Below are 26841 nucleotides of genomic sequence, written 5' to 3'. Positions count from 1 at the left end.
AGGGGCCTACACCACCAGGCACTAATACCTGTCTCAAGTCTCTCTCAATTCACAGAGTTTTGGAACCCATGTCCCTTGCCTAGTGAGTGCTACTCAGTTGATGGTGAGTCCTCCATCATAACAAAAAGGCCAAGTACAGTTCCAAGCACAGTTCCCATAATCAGGGTACTAACAATTTATTCTTCCCGCCCCAATAACAGAGACACTGGGGATCCCACAGCAGCCAAAGTGACGATTTGGGCAGTTATGGCCTCATTCTAGGCAGGGTGGGTGTGCCTATGCAAATGAGATCAGCCCCTGAAGTTCTTTTCCACAACTTGCCACACCTCACCACCAGATGTCAGGGTGAAACGCAAGTTCCGACGATAGACCCAGCAAAGTTTGACTTTGGAGATTCACCAGTGTCCGAGGAGTGGAAAGATCGCCTGAGGAAGAAACTTTGTGAAAGATCCAAGGTGTTCTCACTGCATGAGTGGGATGTGGGATGTGCAAAAGGAGTAGAACACAATATCAGACTACATGACTCTCGACCTTTTAGGGAGAGATCTAGGAAGATTGCTCTCTCTGAGATGGAAGATGTGCGACATCATCTTCAGGAGCTGGCTGCGAATGGCATCATTACAGAGTCCCGCAGCCCATACGCCTCGCCCATTGTGGTAGTCCGTAAAAAGAATGGGAAAATCCGGATGTGTATTGACTACCGCACCCTAAACAGCCGTACTGTGGTCGACCAGTACACTATGCCTCGAGTGCAAGATGCCTTAGACTGTCTGCTGGGAAGCCAGTGGTTCTCTGTGTTGGATCTTCGAAGTGGGTACTACCAGATCCCTCTGGGAGAAGAAGATAAGGAGAAGACCGCCTTCATCTGCCCATTAGGGTTTTATCAGTTCGAACGCATGCCCCAAGGGATTTCTGGAGCACCTGCCACCTTTCAACGTCTCATGGAGAGAGTTGTGGGAGACATGAATTTACTGCAAGTGTTAGTTTATTTGGATGACCTGATTGTGTTTGGAAGAACCTTAGAGGAGCATGAAGAAAGACTTCTTAAAGTGCTTGATAGGTTGGAGGATTATGGTCTGAAGCTTTCAATTGACAAATGCCAGTTCTGCAGAACCTCAGTGAAGTATGTGGGTCACATCGTATCCCAAGAGGATGTGAGTACTGATCCTGATAAAATAGAAGCACTCACTACATGGCCACGTCCAAGTAACTATAGAGAACTCAAGACCTTTCTTGGATTTAGTGGCTACTACCGCAGGTTTGTGAAAAACTATGCTACGATTGTAAAGCCTCTGAATGATCTTACCAGGGGACATCAGTCCAGCAAGAACAAATCTAAGACCAGGAATAAGGGGAGGTTCCCAAAGCCTCCTGTGCAGAGAAACTATGGCCCCTTTGCACCATTTGGGCCACGGTGGGATGAGAGATGTGAAAGGGCTTTTCGAGAAATCATTACTTGCCTAACTCATGCTCCAGTCCTAGTTTTTGCTGACCCAAGCAAACCATTTATCCTGCATACTGATGCCAGTTTGGAGGGTCTGGGAGCAGTCCTGTACCAGGAAGTGGAAGGCAAACATAAACCTGTAGCCTTTGCCAGCCGAGGATTGTCTGATAGTGAAACTCGTTATCCCACCCACAAGCTGGAATTCTTGGCCTTGAAATGGGCCATCACTGAGAAATTTCGAGACTACTTGTATGGTGCTCAGTTCCAGGTGTGGACAGACAACAATCCACTGACCTATGTGTTAACAAGTGCTAAGCTGGATGCTACAGGGCAGAGATGGGTGGCCGCCTTGGCTAGCTATGAGTTTAGCATTCAGTACCGATCAGGGAGAAGCAATGTAGATGCAGATGCATTGTCCAGGCGTCCGCAGGCTCCAGAAGTTGCTGTGATACCTACAGATGGAGTGAGAGCTATTTGCAGTGTGAGTCGTCGAGAGCCAGAGGCCTGTGAGAGCCTTCAGGGATGTATTGCAGAAGCTTTGGGCCTGCCCCCTGAATGCATGCCTTCTGCCTCAGTGAACTATATTGCATTGGACCAATCTCCTTTGCCCATGCTCAATGCGGCTGACTGGCAAGAAGCCCAGCGGCAAGATATTGACATTCGTGATACACTACTTGCCAAAAGGGAGGGGCGAAGCCCAGCTGCAGTTGTCCCACCTAACCCGGAGGGTAAACTACTATTGAGAGAATGGACCAAATTAAAACTGATTCAGGGAGTGCTACACCGAATGACCACCGACTCTTTACAAAAGCAACGAGCACAACTAGTACTGCCAAAAAGGTACAGAGCCCTGGCCATGAGGGCCCTGCATGATGACTTTGGGCATTTAGGGATGGAGAGGACTCTGGAACTTATTCGTAGTAGGTTCTATTGGCCCCGAATGGCTGAAGATGTTCGCAGGAAATGTGAGACTTGTGCTCGATGTGTTCAAAGGAAAACTCTGCCCACGAGGGCTGCATATCTGAAGAACATCACCAGCAACAAACCTTTGGAGTTGGTATGCATTGATTTCTTGTCTGTAGAGGTAGACAAGAGGAATGTTGGGAACATTCTAGTAGTGACTGATCATTTTACACGGTATGCACAGGCATATCCCACACGTGATCAGAGGGCCACCACCGTCGCTCGAGTATTGTGGGACAAATATTTCTCAGTCTATGGATTCCCGGCTCGGATACACTCTGATCAGGGGCGGGATTTTGAGAGTCACCTTCTGAAGGAGGTGCTGAAGATAGCAGGAATTAAAAAGTCTAGGACAACGCCTTATCACCCCCAAGGTGATCCCCAGCCAGAGAGGTTCAACCGAACCCTATTAGATATGTTGGGAACTTTGCGACCAGAGCAGAAGGCAACCTGGAGCCAGCATGTCGCATTTCTGGTGCATGCCTACAATGCCACAAAGAACGATGCTACGGGAGTCACCCCATATCTTTTGATGTTTGGGCGAGAACCAAGATTACCCATAGACTTGTGCTTTGGTGTATCAGAGGATGGAGATAGCTATGAAACTCATCAGCAATACGTATCCCGACTAAGAGAGAGGCTGCAGGATGCTTATCGCTTGGCTACCGCTGCGGCTCGGAAGAACGCAGACCGCAACAAACATCGATATGATGCTAGAGTGCGTTCGCAGGAGCTCCAGCCGGGGGACAGAGTCCTGCTGCGAAATTTGGGTATCGCTGGCAAACACAAGATAGCTGACAGATGGAAGGCAATACCTTACCTGGTGATGGAAAAGCTGGGAGATCTGCCGGTCTACAAGATCAAACCTGAAGACAGTCCAGGGCAAATAAAGACGGTGCATAGAAACCTTTTGCTCCCTGTGGGGGAATTGGTAAGCACCCCTTATGAGATGGGCCATGACAGGGCAGCCGGGCAGAACAGAAGTGCTAGACCAAAGCTGCCATCCAACACAGACAGTGAGCCTCCTGCAGCTAACTTACCCCTATTCTGCACATCTGAGAGTGAGTCTGAGGAGGAAGACACAACCCTGGTGTATCCTGGGATGGAGACAAGATTTCAGTCTCGACCAGCTGAACCGAATGAGAGTTCTCCCTTTTCCACCCTAAACCCTATGGCGGAATTATTTAGGCCCCTTTCTGACACCCCTGTGCCGCTGATGAGACCCCCGTGTGATGACACACACAGGTTATTGGCCAGTGGAGACACTCAGGTAGAGGATGTCCTGGGCACCTTGGACCCTCCCGCGTTAGAACTAGGAGTGCAGGGGCCTACGCCAGTAGCCAAGAGACCCTCAAAGGAAGCCTCTCCATCCATCAATCAAGAGGACGTTCCCCTTACCTCAGCAACAGAGATTCTCAATAGACGAGACAGGGTGATAAGACCAGTAAAACGGTTAACTTATGATGCACCTGGGGTGACTAGTGAGGAGCCAATACATTTAGCACACAGGATTGTGGAAGCCAAAGTGGGCTTTCTGAGGCCTTTTGGAGGAAATCAATGAGTTGGTATAAAGGGAGTATGATTTGTCGGGACGCCAAATTCTCGGCTGGGGGGAGGATGTAAGCAGAGACAGGGTGGGCTCCACCCTGACATCTGGTGGTGAGGTGTGGCAAGTTGTGGAAAAGAACTTCAGGGGCTGATCTCATTTGCATAGGCACACCCACCCTGCCTAGAATGAGGCCATAACTGCCCAAATCGTCACTTTGGCTGCTGTGGGATCCCCAGTGTCTCTGTTATTGGGGCGGGAAGAATAAATTGTTAGTACCCTGATTATGGGAACTGTGCTTGGAACTGTACTTGGCCTTTTTGTTATGATGGAGGACTCACCATCAACTGAGTAGCACTCACTAGGCAAGGGACATGGGTTCCAAAACTCTGTGAATTGAGAGAGACTTGAGACAGGTATTAGTGCCTGGTGGTGTAGGCCCCTTTTGTGAGGGCCTGAAGCACCAATTGCACCTCTGTCTCTCTCCACTGTGGAATGTCAGAGCTAATTTTGGGTCTATTAAGAGTTTTGTTACAGGTATTGTGCTGAATTCACTTCAGCCTTATAGTGCACCAGCACGAAGGCTCCCACTACTATGAGCTGAAATCACTGAGAGCTGAAATCACTGAGCACTGTGTCAAGTAGGGGGGAGCCGGAAGTTCTAGTGTGCAGTGGAGCCGGTCGTGAGACAGCAGTGTGTTCGTGAGACGGCGAGCTGAGCGGAGCCGGTCGTGAGACAGCAGTGTGTTCGTGAGACGGCGAGCTGAGCGGAGCCGGTCGTGAGACAGCGGTGTGTTCGTGAGACGGCGAGCTGAGCGGAGCCGGTCGTGAGACAGCGGTGTGTTCGTGAGACGGCGAGCTGTCCGGAGCCGGTCGTGAGACAGCGGTGTGTTCGTGAGACGGCGAGCTGTCTGGAGCCGGTCGTGAGACAGCGGTGTGTTCGTGAGACGGCGAGCTGAGCGGAGCCGGTCGTGAGACGGTGAGCTGTGCAGAGCGGAGCCGGTCGTGGTGGAGCGGAGCAGAGCCCTGTGGGGCAGTCAGCTTCAGGACACGTAAGGTGCCCCTTACCTCTTTCCCCCACACCCAGGCACATTTTAGCCAGATTGGGGAGTAACACTCTGCAGGTGAACTTTTGAACTCCGGGGCTGGACTTTTTTTGGACTTTGGGCGATTAGTGGATTGCTGGACTCAAGAGATGTTTGGGTTCTGGGACTCAAGAGCCTGAGGGAAAGGATGTGGCCCAAATTTTCTGGGGTGGGTCAGTGTTCATGGTTTGGTTAATGAACACTAGTTGTGGTGTTTCCCCAATTTAATGCTGATGTTGTTTGCCTCATGTTATTAAAGATTCTCTACTACACCAAGACTCTGTGCTTGCGAGAGGGGAAGTATTGCCTCCTTGAGGCGCCCAGGGGGTGTGTAAGATTTTCCCAGGTCACTGGGTGGGGGCTCGAGCCAGTTTTGCATTTGCTTTAATGAGAGGGAACCCCTGTGTATTGAACCCGGCCCTTGCTGCTATCAACTTGGCCTGGCAGAAGGGTTACACATCTAATGGAAGGGAACAAAACTGAAAACAGGTATGACACTGAAAGACGAGGAGGAAGGAGAGAGGAAGAGAATAGAAGGCTGAGCTCCCAGTGGATAAGAGATAGTGTTCTGGATTTCCATGTGAGATATCCAAGTTTAATTATAGGAGTTTCATTTTTTCTCTCCATGCTGGCACAAAACAAATTCCGCCTGAGATGGGAGGGTGGGGACATAGACTTGTAGACTTTAAGGCCAGAAGGGATCATCATGATCATCTAGTCTGACCTCCTGCCCATTGCAGGCCACAGAACCTCCCACACCCATTCCTGTAATAGAACCATAACATACCTTGCATCACTCAGTTAATTCCCTTCTAGCTGATTAAGTATAAAATTGATAGGTATTTGAAAGAATCCCAATCCTTTTTCAGCTCTGGTGGCTCCAAGCAGAAAGATTAAAAGGGAAGAAATAGTGAGAGAGCCTCAATTTCAACATGGATGTGACAGTCTTAAAGTACCTGACAAAGTCAGAGAGATTAATGGAACTGGGTTCTTCAAGACGTTCAGTATGGAATTTAAAGATTTCTCGGTCACTTGATGTTTGAATCTGGGCTTAGTCCTTAGTGACCAAAGATCGTTGTTATCCAGTTATCTCCAGCCTGTCTGAAATAAGTTGTTGGCCTCACTCCATAAAATCATTGACACCCCACCTGGCCCCTCTGTGCCCCACTGGCAGTTTCCACAAAGGGTATGTCATCACTGAAGACAGGGCAGTTACTCAGGTGTTGCTCCTAACCCCCTTTCCAACCACACACAATACCTCTCATCTGAATCAAGTGGTACTTCCAGCCTAGGCTAGGTGATATTGGTTAGTGTCTGGGTCCCAGGCGCCTACTTTGGTGATGCTCGACCCTGGCCCTTCCTCAGGCCTCACCCCTGCCCCACCTCTTTCTGCCCAGTTTTGTCCCCTCCCCTGAGCATGCTGCGTCCTCACTCCTCCCTCTTCCTCACCCAGCCTCCTGCATGCAGTGAAACAGCTGATTGCAGCAGGTGGGAGGTGCAGGGAAGGAGCGGGAGTACTGATCCACAGAGCCCATCGGTGGGCAGGAGGCACTGAGGGGAGAGGAGGTGCTGATGGGGGCCTGCCAGTGGGTGCTCAGCACTCACCAGTTTTTCCCTGTGAGTGCTCCAGATAGTCCTCCAGTGCCTTCCCACAATTTCCCTAGGTGCCCAGAAGGACAGACAAGTTCTCCCACAATTCACAGTGAGTCAGCTTAGCCGCACAAAGAGCCATGAGCTATGGCCCCAGAATTCCTATCAAGACAGAGAGACACACACACAAGGGAGTGCAGCATCACACTAACTCCACTATGGCTTTGCAGTGTAGCTGCTGATGCCTGGGATATGCTAACACTGGTGTTGATCAGAGAGGCTAATCTGCTGAGAAGACATAGCCAGAGAGGCCACAGAATGCAAGAACATGGAGACTGAACGAACTTGTCACTCCTTTAGGTGAGTTGCCTGGGTAGTCATGTACTTCATTCTCAGTACTACCTTTTCTGGGGATAAAGAGAGAGTATACCTTTCACAAGTACAGTAGCACATATTTTAAAAACAAATGTTTGACAGAAACTATCAAATGATCTTCAGCTCTTGGTTTGTAGACAGAAATGTTTCTTAAAGGCCTAGTTTTGAAAAATTTATATCTCAAACTAAAGTTTAGTTCTCAGATTTTATCATAGGATGGGCCACATTTTAAAAGAGAGATTATCTTGGGCTCCACCATATTTAACCAAATATTTCTGCCTGTATATACCATGGCCCCACATGTCTTGAAGCTGGGTCTACATTGGTCCTAGTCAGCTATTGCCTCCCTACCCCCAACCAGCAGCTCTACTTACCACCTGCGAGTCATGAGAGACCATGAAGATACATCTGGGAGGGCTTCCCTGGGCCTAACTGGAGGAACACTGGGAACACTGATTGGTCAGGGCTTCCTATTTAAACCCAAAGAGAGGCACAGGAAGTTGCCTGCCCAATTGGGCTCTGTGTGGCTGCTACATTGGACCCAGTCTTCTTGCCTGACTCCTGGTTTATGATCCTTGCACCTGGTCTCTGAATTTGCCTTTGACCTGAGGCTCGACACCGACTCCTGCTCCAACCACTAGACCAGGCTACCTATGTCTTGGCCACAACAGTATGTTTATTCCAGGGAAGCTCCTCTGATTGTATCCCAGAATATCTTCCAATTAAGTGGCTGAAGCATAACAACAACTTGCTGCTGTAAATCTCATGATATTTCCGCAATGTCTGGTTAGCTACCTTATAAAGGTTAAAAAAAAAAGGGAGGTTTCACAGTGTAATCAAAGTTTTTTCAAAAAAACAATTTAACAGAGAGTTCCACAATAGCATGAGTCACGAAGGGAACTCAAAGCCATAAAGGATAACACAAATAGTGAATGTGTGTTCTGTTAACACAGTTTTGTTTGGATAAGGATTAAAGAGGGAAGAGTGTGAATTTCTAATTAGCAAAAATATTGGTCTCAAGCAAATGCCAGCAGAGCAAATATCTATGCATTCAGGTCAAGTTTACAGCTTGACTTAAGTATATATTACCACATTCATGATGAGGCTTGGCTCATCTCAAATGGCTTAAAACTAGCAGTTAGAAGATACTTTGGGAGGGCTCATGAATTTCCTTCTTAAGTGAAAATCCACCATTTTCACAGCAAAATGTTCTTATTTTTTACAGAGGTCACTGAATACAGGGGTACGGGACCACAGTGACCATTTCTCACCTGGAAACCTGCCTTTGCTTTTCACGCACAAGTTAAAGAGGAAAAAAAAAATCCATCCTTTTTTCCCCCAAACTATAAATATTTGATCTTTCTCTTGGGACAAAATGTTCTTCCACAGTTCCACTTACAAACTCTGACCCTAGTCTTGCAGATACTTATACATGTGCATAACTACTTCCCAGTGACTTAAATGGGACTGCTCATATAAATAAAATTATGCACATATATATGGGTTTGCAATATGTGAGCTTATAATAAGACTAACTGGCATTTATAAAGTGCCTCTGAGCACTTGACAAACTCATTTACACACTGGGAGCCAAATCTGTAGTTCCTTAATGAATCATTGCTTAGGCAAGACTGTGGCCATATCTTCACTGCCGAAAAATTGTGAAATTGTGTTTTCACATCAACATAGTGCTCTCGAGGTAGAAACAGACTAGCTCAAATCATAGTGGAGTCAAGGCTTGGATAGTTTTTACTTGGTGGTAGCTAGTCACGTTGAACCCCAAGAGGGGTAGGTAAGGTTCACCCTGACTAACTACATCAAGATAAAAACTATCTGCTTTGACTCTGCTAGGATCTTACACTGAGAGTAGTATCTCAAATTACCTATCTCAACGTAAAAACACACCTTGATTTGCAGTGCAGATATAGCCACATTGACTGATTAACCCTATAAGTGGTGGTCAGAATTATTTTTATTTTTATTTTTTTGTGTGGGGCAGGCAGTGCTGCTGGATGTAGTTGTGTCCATGCACAGGGGTCAGTCTCTCCTCTTCACAGACCAGGGCGGGGGAACTGTAATTGCAAGTCTTTTTTCCAGCATCCCCACAAGCCAGGGAAAGGACTATGTCACAAATGTCTTGCTTCTGTACCCGTTACTATGGCTGGTGTTCACCACAGCCGCTGAAATTTCACCCCATCTTATTCAGAGTGGGCTCAGTGATGCTGACACTTGTTCACTCATCTGGAACATATAGATAAAACTTTCTTTTTTGACGGTCTCCCCTGGAGGGACGGCTTCATTACTTGCTTTCAGAGCTGTTGAGCAGGAAGGAGGTAGCATTGAACTCACATTATTATTTATTTGTATTGTAGTAGCAACTAGGGCCCCATTGTGCTAGGCACTGAACAAACAGGGGGAGGAAGATAGCACCTGACCCAAAAAGTTTGTTACACTCCCCGACTAGGGATGGTTTTAGAACTGGGGTTTTATTAAACTTAGCACTAAAAAAAACAAAAACAAAACTCAACCCCATATAAACACAGCTTGCACAGCCCCACTCCTGCTCTGTCACACTGGTGCACACCAAAACTTTCCTAGGACCACCTCATGCTCCCCAGCTGTGTCCCCTTTAACCTCATCAGCAGAACTCCTTAAAGGGCCAGAGCACAGATAAATATAATTTGGCATTCAATTATGAACTCTACACTTACAATCTAATATGCCTCCATTGCCAGCTGGGTCCAGCTAAGGGCTTCTACTGCTTCCACACCTGTGATCTTTTAAAAATGTAAATAAGGGTGATGTCAAATACAAGTGAAGATGGGCCTGGGGAGGGATGTGAAACCTGCCCATCTAAATTTCAAGGCATTTTGTCCTTTAATACTGTCAGTTGCCTAATTTGGCCATTAACTCCTAGCTTCAAAATGTTAAACTAGCTATGCAGTAAAATAAATAACTTCTTTTTGGGTTGGTTTTCTTCTTTTTGTACCTTTTCTGTTCCTATCTTCCAAATCCTTCTATTATTCCATGTGCTTTCTCTTCAGTCTTGTGTAATGTCTGTGTTTCCTCTCCTGCCACATATATGAATCTCCTAGGAGTGTTTCTTACGCCATGTCTACACTACCAACCTTACAGCAGGACAGCTATACCGCTGCAGCTGCGCTGCTGTAAGATCTCCCATGAGGCCGCTCTATGCCAACACGAGAAAGCTCTCCTGTTGGCATAATTAAACCAACTGCAATGAGCGGCGGCAGCTATGTCATCAGGAAAGCGTCTCCCACCATCATAGCGCTGTCCACACCGGTGCTTCTGTTGGTGAAACTTATGTTGGTTAGCGGTGTGTTTTTTCACACCCCTGACCAACAAAAGTTTTACTGACAAAAATGCTACTGTGGTCATAGCCCAATACTATTTTTCCGTCTCTAAGCCCTGACTAAAATTTGCATTGGTGTCATAAGTGTAGTGGGACAACCCCCTAATGTAGATTTATTCCTCCCACTCCCTGCCCCTCTCCACCCCCTTTTTACCCATTGGCTTGCAGGAGGGTAGAGTAGTAGACTTCTGTGCCTGAGCTGGCAATCCGAATAGGCCATGGAGAGGGCCTGCATGACATGTAGGGACAAGTGACGGGTTTGCTTGTATTGTATTGTGATTGAGTTATTCAGTGATGTGTCAACATAGCTCTTCCTCGGTGGTTGACATCTTGCAGAATTAACAATTTTAGGGAATAATCCATAAACCCAGATCAAAGGGGCAAAACTATATCTCATTTTATCTGAGGCAAGCCTTTCAATAAGTCATTCATACTCACTTGTCACCTCTGTTCTTTTCCCTCCACTCTGTCACTTTGCCTGCTAATGGGAGAGTTTTATGTGTACATTAACATAACTGAGATATCAAACTGCTCTCTCAAAAAACATTATATCATCAGCAATTGAGATTAGAGGGATTCCCCTAAAGATTTTTCACTGTTAGGCAGGGATAGAAATGCCTGATCCACACATTCTGCTCCATATATAATACTTTGCTAACAGACTCAGTTGCAGGGATGCAAAAACCTGGATGGCAAGCTGCCATCCCAGAAATAGCACCTCTAATAATTTACAACAAAGCCCCTGCTGGATTGGTGTTGTGTAACAATGAGATATCACAGCTACTTTATAGGAGATACTTTTGGCAAGGAGTTATATAGTAAGCTTACAGGACTGTTGTCACTCTGTGACACCCTTAAGCCTAGAATGTCTGTTGAGTCAGTGTGAAGCAATGGAAATAGCTATAAGCATGGTTGAGAGCTCTTTTTGTTTAGCATATCACGAGGTTGAATCACCCCTGGGATTTGCGGTCTGTTGCCATCCGGTTTTTAAGTTCTTAGCTTTTTTTTTTTTTTTTTTTTTGCCTTTTTACACTTTACAAATTACACCCATGCGGCATCATAGGCTTCATCGGTAATAGGATCTGCAATCTAGGTATATATAGATAATAGGAAATGCAAAATAATGTTGCGGACATAGAAAATGAGATAAGTCAGGCCAACAAAAACATACAGACTAGTGCACTCACATTACTCCAATTTTTGGAGACAGTTGTGCTGTATAGATCTGTCCATCTTTTAGTTGATCAATATGGTGAGTGTAAACCTGTGTGATCCTCAAACTGAGTATAGACCAGCTCTATCAGACAGCTCAAAACTTGTCTTCACTACAGATTTATAGTGGTATAATTATGCCAGCAGTAACTTTCCTCATGTCGACAGGTCCCATACGTTCTTTTTTTTTTTTTTTTTAAAGGGGAAGGCCCTATGTCTACAAAGAAAAACTGCTGAATCCTGACTGTGACCTGAGGCACTGCTGAATTCCTGAGATTGCAAAATGGCAGCCTGAAGCAATAGCTTTGAGAGAAGTGAGAACTACACCCATTCTCGTCACTGGGGTGTTTTGTCTGGAAGGTAATTATGACAATTTAAATATCAACAATGTTAACTATTTCACTGTTAATCATTGTTTATCCATCACTGCTGGACTTTGCGGGCAGATGAGATTGGTGTGGAGGTTTGACTGCCATCAAACAGTCCTAAACCAAAGTTCTACCTTCCAGATTTCAAGTTCTCATCTCCCCTCCCCACAATGCAAAAAGAAAGAGGAGATGGAAAGCCTCTTCCGAATGCCAACCCCCTAGACCAGGGGTCGGCAACCTGTGGCACGCGTGCCAATTTTTACTGGCACGCTGCTGCCAACCGGGGTCCTGGCCACTGGCCCCGCTCAGCCTGCTGCCTGCCTGGGTGAACGGAACCCCAGACTGGCAGTGGGCTGAGCAGGGCTGGTGGCCAGGATCCTGGCTGGCAGAAGCCAGCGGACGGAACCCCAGATCGGCAGCGGGCTGAGCGCCCGCTGCTGATCTGGGGTTCTGTCCACTGGCCCCTCTCAGCCCGGTGACAGTCTGGAGTTCCGGCCACCGGCCTCTTGCCAGCTGGGATCTCGGCTGCCGGCCCTGCTCAGCCTGCTGCCAGCCTGAGTGAACGGAACCCTAGGCCGGCAGTGGCTGAGCGGGGCCAGCGGCCAGGATCCTGGCTGGCAGGAGCTGGCGGACGGAACCCCAGACTGGCGCCACTCAGTCTGCTGCCGGTCTGGGATACCAGCCGCCAGCCCCGCTCACCTTGTTGCTGGTCTGGCGTTCCAGCTGCCCAGCCCCCGCCAGCTGGGGTCCGGGCCTCTGGCCCCTTGCTGACGGTCTGGAGTTCCAGCCGCCGGCCTCTTGCCAGTTGGATCTCAGCTGCCGGCCCCGCTCAGCCTGCTGCCGGCCTGAGTGAACGGAATCCCAGGCCGGCATCGGCTGAGTGGGGCCAGTGGCCAGGACCCCGGCTGGCAGGAGCCGGCGGACGGAACCCCAGACTGGTTCTGCTCAGCCTGCTGCCAGGCTGGGATACCAGCTGCCGGACCCGCTCATCTTGTTGCTGGTCTGGGGTTCCAGCCACCTGGCCCTGCTCAGCCCTCCTGCCGGCTTGGGATACTGGCAGCCAGCCCAGGGCTCTGCTCCTGGCCTGGGCCCAGCGCTCTGCAGCCCTTATCAAAAACTACACTACAATTAGCTTAAAAACTTGAAAACTTAAAAACTTTGTATATTACAATAATCGTTAAAAATGTATAATGTTAATAAATACATAGGTTTGATGAAACAAAGTAGTTGTACTTATGTGCCTGTGCTTAATTTGTGTTTTTGATGATGTACCTTCTAAAAAAATCTTGCATATCTTGCACCCCCAGAAAGGGCATCTCACACCCCCAGGGGGTGTGTGCACCCCAGGTTAAGAACCACTGCACTAAACTGATAAGATCTGCATTTTAATTTAATTTTAAATGAAGCTACTTAAATATTTTTAAAAAGTTGTTTACTTTACATACAACAATAGTTTATTTATATAATATAAACTTATAGTGAGAGACCTTCTAAAAATGTTAAAATGTATTACCGGCATGCGAAACATTAAATTAGAGTGAATAAATGAAGACTCGGCACACCACTTCTGAAAGGCTGCCGACCCCTGCCCCAGACCAACCTCCTGCTCATTTCAGGGCACTAGAAAGCCCTGACTACTCTTTACCCAGCTGTGAAAATTGTGTGGCTTTCCTCTTGAGCTTCTTCACTGAAGTTTTGCATTATCTTTGCTGCACACTGAAAAGTGAAAATTAGGGGGCAGCATAAAAGTTCAGTACAGGTTTTAAATTTAAAACCTATCAAACAGCCAACAGCAGACACTGCACTGATAGCATTATTTGGTTTCATGTTTAAGTTAATAAAAAAAATGCTGCATTTGAATTTTATTTGCAGCTGCCTCAGAACACTGAGTTCCGGGCAAAATTCACCATGCACTGCAGCATCTTCACAAATCAGGAGGCAGACCTATTGACTTTAGGTCCAGTGTGTTACATTACATGGGGCCCTGCACAGGCCGAGTCCACTCCTGGGCTCTCCCATTGAGTCAGAGCATGCATGGCAATGATTAGTTATTCACTTGGGATCAGACTGTTATATCAGGCCTTGTCTATACTGAAAAAGGTTTGCTGGTATAGCTATATAGGCAGAGCTAGGCTTTGTCTACACTAAAAAGAGTCTGCAATTATAGCAACACTGGCAACCCCTCTAGTGGAGTGCTTTTGCGGGATAGCTTATACCAATTCCCTGAATGGAATACCGGCAAAAGGACTTTTTTGCTGGTGTAACTGTGTCTACATAGTATAACTGTGTCATGTTGGAATGTGATTTTTTCACACTCCTAATGAACGATATATGCTGGTAAAACTTTCTAGTATAACCAGGCCTCTGTCATTAATAGGTAACAATGTCCTATTGCTGCATACGGAGAGCTCTTAACTTGTCACAGCTGTGCAAGCCAATTACTCACATGGCTATGTTGCAAGCAGTGCTTTACAATGACAAAGAACCTTACGGAATGAGGCCACATTGCACTTATTTACCAGTGGAGCACAGTGAAAAATTATGTTTATGTTGTGAATACAGGGACAGAGAAGTTGCCTGAATGTGTGACTCAGACTGTGCTGCTAGTTGTTACTCACTGTATAACAAAGGTAACTTTGTAACGTCTTCCCAAACCACAAGTTAGAATACAGGATTAAATAATAATGACAAACAACAGAAGCTATCAGGGGAAAGGAAAGATGATGTTTTGGTTGGAGGGGAAAAAAAAAAAGTCCACAAACTATTAAATGAAAGTTAATCTGTTTTCCTCTCTCCATAGGAGTGTAGGGCTGAAGTGTAATTGCTATGGCTGTAATATGTCTTTCTTAGCATGGAGTTCTAGAACTAACCTTTGCTATTAAGTAATTTGTGTTTATATTGTGGCCAACAACCTTCTTTGCTTCTGTGGCAAACTATGTCAGAGATTCCATTCTAGAGCTCTCTTTTTTTTATCCCCATTAAGGCTTTATCCCTATTAATTGCTCAGAGTTCGAGTAACAAGGTTCAGTTTGGGCCGCCCTCCCTTGGCCAGGGCAGGTCTGGCTGGGGCTGTGTTCGGACTGCCCCTCCCCTGGCCATGGCACGTCCCGGCCCAGCGGGTTCCGTGAGCACCTGCGCGGGACTAGCTTACAGGGAACTTAGCTGCCAACCCCATCAACTTCCCCCACCCACTGAGGCAAGTGGGTGGCATTTTTTAGTACTCGAGGCCTGGTCTAAACTACAAAGGTGTACCGGCAAAACTTGTTTCTGTTGGCACAGCCTTTTATGTGTCCATACTCTGTTTTGAATCCTTTTGATAAAACCCTGAACTTTTGCTGGTGAAGTTAAACCAGGTCCCCAAGCAACCTAAGCTTTCCACCAGTACCATCCTACTGGCACAATGCCTGTGTGGACAGGGAAGTATGCGTACTGGTACAAGCAGTCCTTCAGTAACAAGCCTACAATGCATCTGTATCCACAGCAGTGACCACTCTGGTGAAAGGTCAAATATTTGTTCAAACAAAAGGTAAGCAGTAAAAATGAGGTTTCAGGGCTGATGTATCATTATTTTGAACATTAATTTTGTCACTTGGGCTTCTCCCCAAGCAAACTTGTCACCCCTTCTATGACAAGAATGAAATAAAACAGGTGATGGAGCAGAAAGGCTGCTGATATGATGTCACTCACAAGACATTGCCAAGCCTAGGAAGAACTCATATTCTCCTGAGGAGTCCCCACATAGCACTAAACTCTGACAGCCAGCTCTGGGCTAAGAGCTAAACAAGAGGATAAAGCTCTTTTAAAACATCTCACACTTTAATTCTTCTTAAGTTCTTAAGCACTTCTTAAGTGCTCAGTAAATCCACAGAGTGGATACATCTGCTTTCCCACCATCAATCTTATAATACAGGAGATCTCATGGACAAGAATGAGCCTTCTAATCTCAATCCAAGTGAGACAACTGTCTGCACTAAAGAGCAGTGGTACGCAAACCCAGTGCTGGTACGTTACAACTTGGATGACACTACTCGTTCCTAATGCCATTATCAATTCCTTCCCAAGCTTGATATGATAAACAAAGCCCTCAATTCCTCAGAAGATTCTGGTAGAGAGAGGAGCTATGTTAAGAATCTCCACAAGAAACCCAAGGCTGGTCTACACATAAGTTTTATGGGTATAACTATTTCAGTTAGGGGTGTGATTTTTTTTAAACAAAAATGACTCTATGAATAAAAGCTCTAGTGTGGATGCAGTTAAATTGGTATAAAGCTCCCTATACCAGCATAGTTTATTCCTTTTCCTATTTGGGAATAGCTATACAAGTGTAAAGCACCTTTACACTGATATAACTGTACCCACACTACGGAATTGTACCACTTTAACTATACTGGTATAGTTACAATGGTACATCTTTCCAGTGTTGACAGAGCTTTAACATGTATTTCCTACCCATCACCCCACAGCGTAGATCAAGGTTTTATCTCCAGTTACCAAAGAACAAAATAAAAAGTACTGTGAATTGAGAAATTACAAAAAACTTCAATATGTCACAAACGGTAAAAAAAAAAGCATTTCTGTGAAGACTTCTCATAGCAGCAGTTGTAGTTGGAGCTGATTGTTTAAACTTTTCAAAGCAGCAGCCACCTAATAAGTCAGATGGCATTGGCTGTGCTATGGTATTTTAAATGTGCTGTGGTCCAAATGAATAACAATGTAATTGCGCATAAAAGCCCTGCACCCAACAAATGGTCACATCAGGTTGCTGTTCAGTTACAGTGAAAAACTGAAATGACAAAGCCAGCTACATATATTTTTTTAAATTTAAACATATGGGAGGAGAACAGGTCTTGTCAACACAAACTGTCCTGCAAGGCTGCAGCTTGGCACCAGCTCCAGCTGTGCACAACAGGCATTTCCCCTCAAGCCGACAGCACTATGCACAAGACACTGAAGAGGATCAGCATCTTTCCTGATCCACTCCTTAAAGAGCACTTAGTGCTGCGAGAGCTTTGTCAGGGAAATATAGTCTGATCCTTAAGTCACATTGTGAGATTAAAACAGTTAAAAAAAAAAAGCAGCAGGCATTTTATTCAGAGTGAAAGATAAATTACTATCCCTCACTTTTGCTAGCAAAAAGGAACAAAGGTAAGTAGACAGACCAATCAGCCAAATCCCTGTGAAGTTGTATCATCTCTCTCTCTCTCTCTGGGTTTGTATGCTCGCAAAAGTTATACCACTTTAACTATATCAGGAGAGTTAAAGCAATTAAACCTCCCTACCATGGATGCAGTGATATTGGTAAAATGGTGCTTTATATTAGTAGAGCTATTCCCATATAGGGGAGGAAATAATTATACCACTGTAAGGCATCTTTATATTGGTATAACTATTAGTTGCTAGGAGTGTGGGTTCTCTCTACTATTCTCCTTCCTGGAAAGATTTAAGTCTGTCTTTAATTAATTAGCACTTAAACAGCTACACTTGTTCTGAATCATCCTATACAGGTTTTGAAGCCACATTCTATCAGATGCTTTAACTAGTGAGTGAACATTCCCTACTGTTTACCATGCAAAAGGTAAGAAAGCTGAAGCATTCAGAGCATGACCATGCATCCAGACTGTCCCTGGGTGCAGAGGTGTTCAGACCAACATTTGGCTTCATGCCCCATCTTTAAGCTTTTCTTGACTGCTGTAAGATCTGGACTGATTGCCCCAGCAGCACTTCATTAACCTATTGAGATAATATCTATATTAGTAATGATATTAACCTATTTATTAACCTACTGAGATAATATCTATATTGGTAATGATATTAGAAAAGAAACTACAGTAGAGTGGGAAGAAATTCAGACCCAATTTAAGATTTCTGTACTATATTTGATGAAATATTGCCAATGATGGCTATACTGTACTGCAACTGGTAACCAAATGAAGTCTGGCTACTGCCTGGGAGGTAATTCTAAGAGGATATAGAGAGGCAACTGACCATACATAAAATATTTATAGAAAATGAAGTATTTCCTACTCCAAAAGTAAGAGCAGTTTGTGGAAGAGTAGTCCCAAGACTTTGTGGGTCTTCAAAGACTAGAAGAAGAATGGTCTTGTGATTTAGACTCAGCAAATCTAGGATCAATGCCTACATCAGCAATAGACTTCCTGACCTTGGACAGGTCACTTCAACTCTGTACCTCACTTTCCTATAAGTAAAATGGAGATAATAGAGCTTACTTTCTCTCCACCTTTGTCTTGTCTATTTTAGATTGTAATCCTTTCACACCTGGGACTGTCTCTTCCTATGTCTGTCCAGTGCCTTGCTCAGTGATACTGTATTATTAATAATAATGTGATGCCCCTAGCCACAGGGCCTCCCCGTTTGATGTTTGTTCAGTCAGCGGATCAGGAAAAGTTAGAAGGAAGACAGCAGCTATAGTAAGCTTCCACTTTGTATTTTTGTGATTAAAGTGAATGGTGCTAGCCATGCTTCCTAGAAATAAAGACAAACCATGCTCTTAGAGGTATGTATTGCATAGCAGCAGAGAACTTGTTTAATAATTATTAATTTAAAGTGCAACCTACTAAAACGCTGACTTGTCAGGCCTAAATTCTTGGCACATGAAAGCTATTCTTCGAACAGATTTCGGTTACTGGAAAGTTTGCTAATGTACATACATGAAGGAATCAAATAGCCACATTAAGATATATTAAGTACTTTTTTCCTTGGAAGGAAAGGGAAAGTGTTCAGAGATTAAAAGAGCACTGAAGTTTATAAGAACAAGACAATAGCTTACAATTTACAAAGTTAGTACGTTTTCACAGTAAAAGATAGTAAGCATAGCAGTGTAGAAGTCTGCAGGTTGGTTCAGATCATTGGTTCACTAAAATTCTATAGCTTGCTCCAATGTTCAAAGAGCCCTAAATTTTGTTCAAGTAGCAGTAATGATAAAATAGCATAAGCAATTATGCATTCAAGTTGACTGATGTTTGTTGGTGTTTTGTTTTTTTTGTGGTCTAGGCGGCTCAGTAAATTTGACTTGACGTACTGTGGTTGGCCAATATTTATTATTTATTGGCCATTTTGCAGATATCATGGGTGAAATTCTGGCTGAATTGAAGTCAATGGCAAAACTCCCACTGAACTCAATGAAGCCAGAATTTCCCCACACTATTTCGTTTTTTTTTTTCCAAAGCAAACACATCACAACACCTTCTCCTCACACACACATGAAAACTGAAAGTTTTCAGTTATTTGAAATTTTAGGCCCTTAACTGCCCTTTTACATGCTAATTAAGTATACTGGGTTCCATTTCTGCTATATTTCTTTCTAGCTACCCAAGCCAGTGTTGTATTACCACACTATGGTGATATGGGAGGTTTATTGTCATTAAACACAACCTGCATTATGCCATGCTTTCCTCCCTCCCATGCCTTTACATTTTAATAAAGCAGCACAGAGTAGCAGTACTGCACAAGTGCCACGACCCTAGACCTGAACACTTGTCTTCACCACTGCTGCCATGGGTATTGGGGTAGGTCCTTTTGATTAGCAGTTTGGTAATGGTAGTTAAGGGGACTAAGAAGAAAATCAGTATTTAGAACTGGGCTGCTTTGCTCTAGATAGCTCATTAGTTCAAAGAAGGGGAAAAAAATATCCTAGTCACCACTACAGAGCCTACCCATGGGGGAAGTAAAGATTTGAGCACTGAAGACTCAGAGTATGGTGCAGGAATTGGGGTAAATGCCCAAAGAGCAAAAAGAGGTAGTGGTGAGAAATTATCATGAACAGAAGTCAGCTCTAACTTTGAGGACTGCTCTACATCTAAAACTTGGGTCAAACTAGCTTCATCATCAGGATTATGAAAAATTTCATAACCTGCACAACAGAGTTAAGTTAACCTAATCTCCACTGGAGATACAGGGCCTGTCTTCACGACAGGGGTAAATCGACCTAAGTTATGCTACTCCAGCTACGTGAATAATGACATAGCTTAGGTTGACTTACCCCGGTGTCTTTACTGCACTGCGTCAATGAGAGACTCTCTCCAGTCAACTTCCCTTAGTCTTCTCAGAGAGCTGGAGTTACCGGGGTTGACCGGAGAGTTCTCTGCCATTGATTTAGCGGGTCATAACTAGACCCGCAAAATCGATCCCTGCTTCACTAGATCCGCAAAATTGATCTCCCTGCAGTGAAGATCCCACAGTTAAGTCGATGGAAGAATTATTCCATTGACCTAACTACATCGAGTCTCAAGTGGAGGTAGCAACTGTCTACACTATAGCAGAATAGCTGTGGCACAACCATTATATCGTGTAGGGTCTGCCAGAGCTGTACACATTCACCAGTTTTATAAAGTGGCTCTTAAACAGTTAAGTAATCACTGCACAAAGGTATTTTAAAGTTAGCTAACTTGGGGTAGAATCATACTGCAGACAAGGCAGCTTGTAATTTCATGCAATTTGGCATGTCAAATTAAAGACTATGGGGCAACTTGGAGTTAATGTGACCTACTACCTAGTATGAAAGCTACATTCTGGCTTTGCTGCACTAGGATTTTACCTCAATTAGCTAACTCATCACTACAAAAAAGTGTGTTCTGAAGTCATGTGGTTGTGTTGTCTTCAGGGGCGGTGGGTGGGAATTACACTGGCTCAGATCAGCCAGTCATATGACACGTTTTGGATCATGATTTGTGTTTTCTATTAAGCAATCTCTAGAGGGTTTTTTTGGTGCCAACAATTAGAATTGTTATATGGAACTTTTTTCAGGTTTCAGAGTAACAGCCGTGTTAGTCTGTCTTTGCAAAAAGAAAAGGAGTACTTGTGGCACCTTAGAAACTAACCAATTTATTTGAGCATGAGCTTTCGTGAGCTACAGCTCACTTCATCGGATGCATCCGATGAAGTGAGCTGTAGCTCACGAAAGCTCATGCTCAAATAAATTGGTTAGTCTCTAAGGTGCCAGGGGTATGCATCCGATGAAGTGAGCTGTAGCTCACGAAAGCTCATGCTCAAATAAATTGGTTAGTCTCTAAGGTGCCACAAGTACTCCTTTTCTTTTATATGGAACTATAATTTATGGTTCTTCCCAAGTTCACTTCATTGTAAAACATGGAATCCAAGGATAAGGAATATATCATGTACATTGGGTAGGAATTTACTATATTCCACTTCAGATTCAATAAAGAGAACCCACTTGCACAGTTTAAGTGGTTGTCCTACCTTTCATATTTGCAGCTAAAACTGAAATATTACATCTTTTGTACATTAGTCTTCCCACTAAATTATCTCTTTAGTATTATCTTACAATGTTTTTGAGTGAGAGCTATTTAAAAAACCTCACTCCACTTCTGGGAAAGTCTTATGAAATCAAAGAGATGAAATCAGGAGAGTTATATAGCAGTTACTCTAAAAAACCTACATAAAATTGAGAGAACAATACATATTTGCTATACATTTTAAAAACCAAACATCCTGTAGATTCCTACAGCGGAAGTCTCCCTTGAGTTCTATGGGACTGTTAAAAGAGCAGATAAAAACCAAACAGCACTATGAAAATTCGACTGGACTTTTCCCATGGGAAAAAAAAGAATGAAGATAAATTAAAAATAAAATCTTGATTACAAGCACAGAGACAAAACAGAACTTTTCTATTCCACTTTCATACCATAAAAATAGAATATAAACAGTGTAAAAAAACAGATATTTTCTGTTGGCTGCAGCTTAGAACTCATGGAAAGTATTCGGAGAATCTCCTCTTCATATTTGTCTTCATCTGAAAGGAAGAATGAAACAAGTAGCTCTTTCAATGGTGAACCTGCACATCTTCTGGTTTTATTAAAAAAACTTGAGTCCTTGGAATGCATTTCTGCTGGGCAGTCAGTAGCACAGGGTGTTTAAAGGAGCTGTTTATGAATAGCTGCTAATACTGAACATTCACAAGATAAAGGAGTCTGAGCTTTTCCAGTCCTCACTATCATTCAGTCTGTAAACTCTAAATAGCTGGCAGAAGTCAAATTCTTTAACTGCAGGTCATCCAATTTACTAGCTTTGGCAACACAGAAATTTTGGATAAGAAGCTAACTCCTGTTTTATTTTGCAAGTCACATAATATTTGGTGTTTTTCTTAAGGCCTTAGCTGCTGGAATCAAACAATTGCATGAGAATCTCAGCTTTCATTAAAAAGAAAATAAAAATAAGCTTCTAACCCTCAGTTACAGGGGGAAAAAAAAATCTTAAAAACATTGAGCATGTGCTTTAAAGGCACAGAAACTAGAACCCAAATTTTGGCTTAAAAAAAATGCTTCTCATGATATTTTGTGACCTGACTCATGATTTTTGAATATCTGGAACTGGCATTAGTGCACACTATTGAAATTACAGTGATGGTGATAGTGCCCTCTTTTGAGAATAGTTACTAAACAGGTTGATCTTCCAAGACTTAAGACATTAAGTTTCCTGATTCTAATGCTTACATTAAGTTTGTTTGCAGCCTAGAGCTTTAGAGCCTGTTTATGTTAAGGAGGAGGATGGAAGATTATGCATCTACTACCCCATTCTCTTAAGCAAATGTACTTACCACAACCATCTTGAAACATTTGTGGGATACAATGCAAAGTCCCATAAACACATTTGCATAGGGAACAATCTTTCTGTAGCCAGTTTCCATGGAGAACAGCACCACAGTCTCTGTTAAGAACAACAGATTTCAGATTTTAAAGGCGATCCCATTGGAACAAAATACACCATTTTCATCAGTTCCTTTACCTTTTCCGTTCATCAAAGTCACAGTATCGCCCAGTGAAATGTTTTGGACATGCGCAAAAACTGCCTAGGATACAGGTTCCTCCATTTTTGCAGCAGTGTCTATTTAACTTCTTGCCTGGGGTTTTGAAAAAATAAATTGTTACACTTATTTGCATGCCTATCAGCATTTGACAGCTAAATGGGGATCCCTTTCACCTGCACTGAAATACATGGAACTAGACAGACAGTGAGAAATAGGTATTTTGTAAAGAATTAGAAGAAGTGTCCCTTCAACAAGAGATTACTTGAGTTTTGGACACCTATATCTTAGTACCAACACAGACTAGGAACCAAAGCAGCCCTTCAGTCCCATAATTTTCTCATGTTATTGTCTACCACACACTGAAATCAAAGAGGGGGAAAAAACCTAGGTCGACAAAGTTGTTTTTAGTAAAATAATCCCAATCCACAGTGATCAGGAAAACTTTACTAGCATGTGACTAGTATAATTTGGCAATGATATGGGGAAGGCCTTTTAGTATCTTTTCAGGTAAAGCTACAGCTAAAGGAAGAAGTGTCAAGAGATTTATTAAATGAGAAATTAGTGCCTTGCAGAAATTTTAAAGACTACTATGGAAAAACTATATTGGACTCATTTATTTATGCTTTTTCATCATCAAGAACAATTCTATGGCCTAATGCAGAGCAAAATATTTTCAAGATGCAGCAAGTAAATTTAATTTCCCACCCTACGCCCACTATTTAAAATGTATTTATTTAACTTAAGCCAATAGAGGATGCATTCATAGCAATCTCAATAGTTGGGGTCTGGAACAAAAGATTTTTAAAAAGACTCAATTAGCCCTGGGCAAATACTGTCAAGTGGTTACTCACTGGAATTGCATTGGCCAGTGATCATGCCTTTGTTGTAGGCTTTCCAAGGGCATCCTAGTAAATGAGTTTTTAGGCAGAAAGGTTTGCAGAAACATTGGATTTTACTTGGCTATTGGAGAACAATCAAAGAAAGTTCATCTTCCATGAGCATTCACATCAGAAATGTGACTTTAAAGAATAGAAACACAGGGAATAGAAACATATAGAGTGATTTAGGTGGCCCATGCCCAGATATGGGCTACAGACCAAGATTTATTTGTTTAATGTCTTTAATAAGTACTTGAGTGCACATAGACAGTTAGCAAAACAGAGCAGAGATAATTTTCAAGTTAGTTATTCATTATGAATTATTCACCCAGCACTCTCCTCACTATTCATACAGTAGAAAGACTGGTGCAGGTGCAGTTTTCCTAATTATACATAATGCAATAACTTACTGTCTGTGAGGCCAATAAAAGGTACACGAGATTGCAGCTCTGAAAAGCCATTTGTTTCATTAATGGTCTTCGGGGAAAAATCAAAATATCTCAGAGGTAGTTGTGTTCCAAGAACAGCCAGATTTGTCCTGTGCTTTGGGTTCCTTTCTTCATGCTCTTAATTTGCATATAGAGAAATACATTTATATAGTATAAGAATCAAAGGTAATATTTTAAAGACCCCTTTTGCCATTCAACCAATAAGATAAATCTCTTACCAGTTCCCAGTTCCAGCTTAACCGTGTCAGAAAACAGAGCCAAAATGAAAACCAATCTAAAGCAGATAGAGAACTCAGCTTAGTTGTAAAGAAGAAACAAAACTACAGTTTGAGAGAAGGGGGAAGAGGGGGGTGGGGGAAGGGAGGGAAAAAACCAAACACATAATGCAGGTAAATATTCAGTTATTAAAATTTCAGCTCTCAAGTAAGTCTTAAGTAATTACTGCCAAGTGGAAAAAAAATAAAGAAAACCTTTTTTTCTTTAAGATAAGAAAGAGTCAGTCAAAAAGTAGACTGTTGCAAAGATGATGTTCTCAATGTTTCTAACCTAGTTGGGACCCTCTTACTCATTATCCTTCTGCCTCAGGAGACAAATGCTGTAAAAATAACTTCAGTATTCCACCAACAACTTAACAGGCACCTTCATTTACTGGCTGGGACCATCATCCACAGAGAAACCTTGGAAGCAACTTTCTTTGTTTTGTCTGGTCGAAACAAGCAGAGAACTGTTGGTGTTACTTCAGCTTTTCCTTGTAACAGCTCAATCAATAAACAATTGAAAGTCAATTATCACCTGTCTACCTCTCCTCCACACACTGATATCCCCACTAGAGCTCACCTAAACAGACAACAGAACTGAGCTTTCAGAGTAACTTGATAGCTTGTTGCTATCAATGAATACTGCCCCAGTTCTCCAGGCTCCACTGGTTCTGCAATGATTCCTATAGGCTGATGTAACTCCATTGGCTTGAGTGGAGTTAGTTGTTATTTACCCCTGTGTAAGCAAAGCTGGGCCCAATATCTTTTAGAAGGGCCAGCAGACAGACCCCTCAGGTGAATGCATATGACTCGTCTACTATTGTATGCAGCGTTGTAGCTGTGGTGGGCTCAGGATATTAGAGAGACAAGGCGGGTGAGGCAATATCTTTTGTTGGACCAACTTCTGTTGGTGAGAGACAAGCCACTGAGCTTACATACAGCTCTTCTTCAGGTCACAGAGCCCCGTGTAAGCTCAAAAGCTTGTCTCACTCACCAACAGAAGTAGGTCCAATAAAATATATTATTTCACCCAACTAGTTTCACTTGCTGTTAAGTTACATGCTCACTGTGCACTGGTAAATGACTACACAGAGGCAAGGCAATGGAGAATCAAGGCTGGAAGTCTTGCTTCCACTAGGGAAATTTTTGCAAAGTTTCATACTGTTACTAATGATGGCCCAGGTCCACCAATGTTAGCAATGGTGGGAGCGCTCACGTTGATGGAGCATAACTGGTGTTAGTACTTTAAGTGTTGCGTCATCTAACCTTGTTTGGAACAAATCTAACTGAATGTTTGCAAAGTTTCCCTAGTGTAGTGTGGTCTTTGAAAAAAATCAACCAACTCTTTTCTCATGTGCAAAATTTTGTGAGCATTTTGTGAAATAACTTTCAAGTTAACTTTTGAACATGTAGCCCTGCATATTTAGATATAAATTGTTGTTTACTAAAATTTAGCTTCAGGCATTAACATGTATCCTGGAATGTCTCTTTGTTCCCCTGTCTTGATATGAAACAAAAAGAAATATACAGAGTACAAACCTTGTTTCTTCTAGAACATAGTAGAGGAAACATTTTCAAGGTGTAGGGTGCTGTGTAGCACTTCTTTGCATAGTTCCTCCCCGCCTTTCTTCTTTTAGTTTCTTGGTGTTAAATTGAACTGGCAGCATTACAGGCCATTTTAAATCAATGCTCTCAGAACTGCAAGAAGTGTGAAGCTGCCAGTGAAGAGTCAATGAGGAAGCAGTGATAGTAGTTATCAGCTCCTCCACATAAATATCCTGAGCATTAGAGCTGGGTGAACCTTCCAAGTCTGATTAAAAAGGGATTAATGAATTTTTTTGTAAGAGAACCAATTTGTGGGGGTTTATAAACCATAAAGTTTGAAGAGGTTTGTATTTAAATGAACCCAGTTTTCCACTGGGCAAATATTATTGCAAACCTTTAGGCAAGACCTGGGTTTGACAAATTTATAGTTTTTCATGGGTTTGCTCCATTTAATTAGTTTGCAAGCACTAGAAGGGGCTTAAGCTCAAATGCTAGACCCAAAATCTGACCAAAGGGAAACAGATGTATTATTATTTGTACAGTGCTGAAAGCATGGTAGGGACTTTACATGCAGTTATGAAGACAAGGGCGTTGATTCTCATTTCATTGATGTTAGCGTGATGGAGTTTCTACTGAGAGGAGAATGAGGCCCCTTGGGTTGGATCCTTGGCTGGTGTAAATTGGTGTGGTTCCAAAGATTTCAATGGCACTATTCTGATTTACACCAGTTGAGAATCTGATTCATAGTCTTTAATTACATATTTAGAAATTAAACCAGGTCTTCAGATGGTGTAAATTGGCACTATTCTGCTGAGGTCAATGGAGCAATGCAAGTTTACACTAGATGAGGATCTAACCCAATATTTTTCTGTAGGATCCCCGCCTCATCAAGTGTGCAGGTTAAACAGAGTGCAGTGAATGAGTCAGGGACATGGGAACTACACAGCCATTCTGCAAATCTATGTCTTATTTT

The 26841-nt window shown here is 43.3% G+C and overlaps 1 protein-coding gene across 1 annotated transcript in view; it reads left to right on the top strand.

Annotated features, from left to right (window-relative positions):
- LRRC2 (leucine rich repeat containing 2) overlaps positions 1-26841 on the top strand; it is a 284223-nt gene that overhangs the window by 154497 nt on the left and 102885 nt on the right. Inside the window, exons 4-5 of the mRNA XM_073344941.1 lie at positions 6859-6988; positions 11791-11948. The gene's annotated coding sequence lies outside the window, so the exon portion shown is untranslated. The remainder of the gene's footprint in view (positions 1-6858; positions 6989-11790; positions 11949-26841) is intronic.

The sequence above is a fragment of the Lepidochelys kempii genome, chromosome 5 (assembly GCF_965140265.1).
Source record: "Lepidochelys kempii isolate rLepKem1 chromosome 5, rLepKem1.hap2, whole genome shotgun sequence".
Lineage (NCBI taxonomy): Eukaryota > Metazoa > Chordata > Testudines > Cheloniidae > Lepidochelys > Lepidochelys kempii.
The sequence above is the reverse complement of the archived record's forward strand: the minus strand, read 5'-3'. Positions and strand labels throughout refer to the sequence as shown.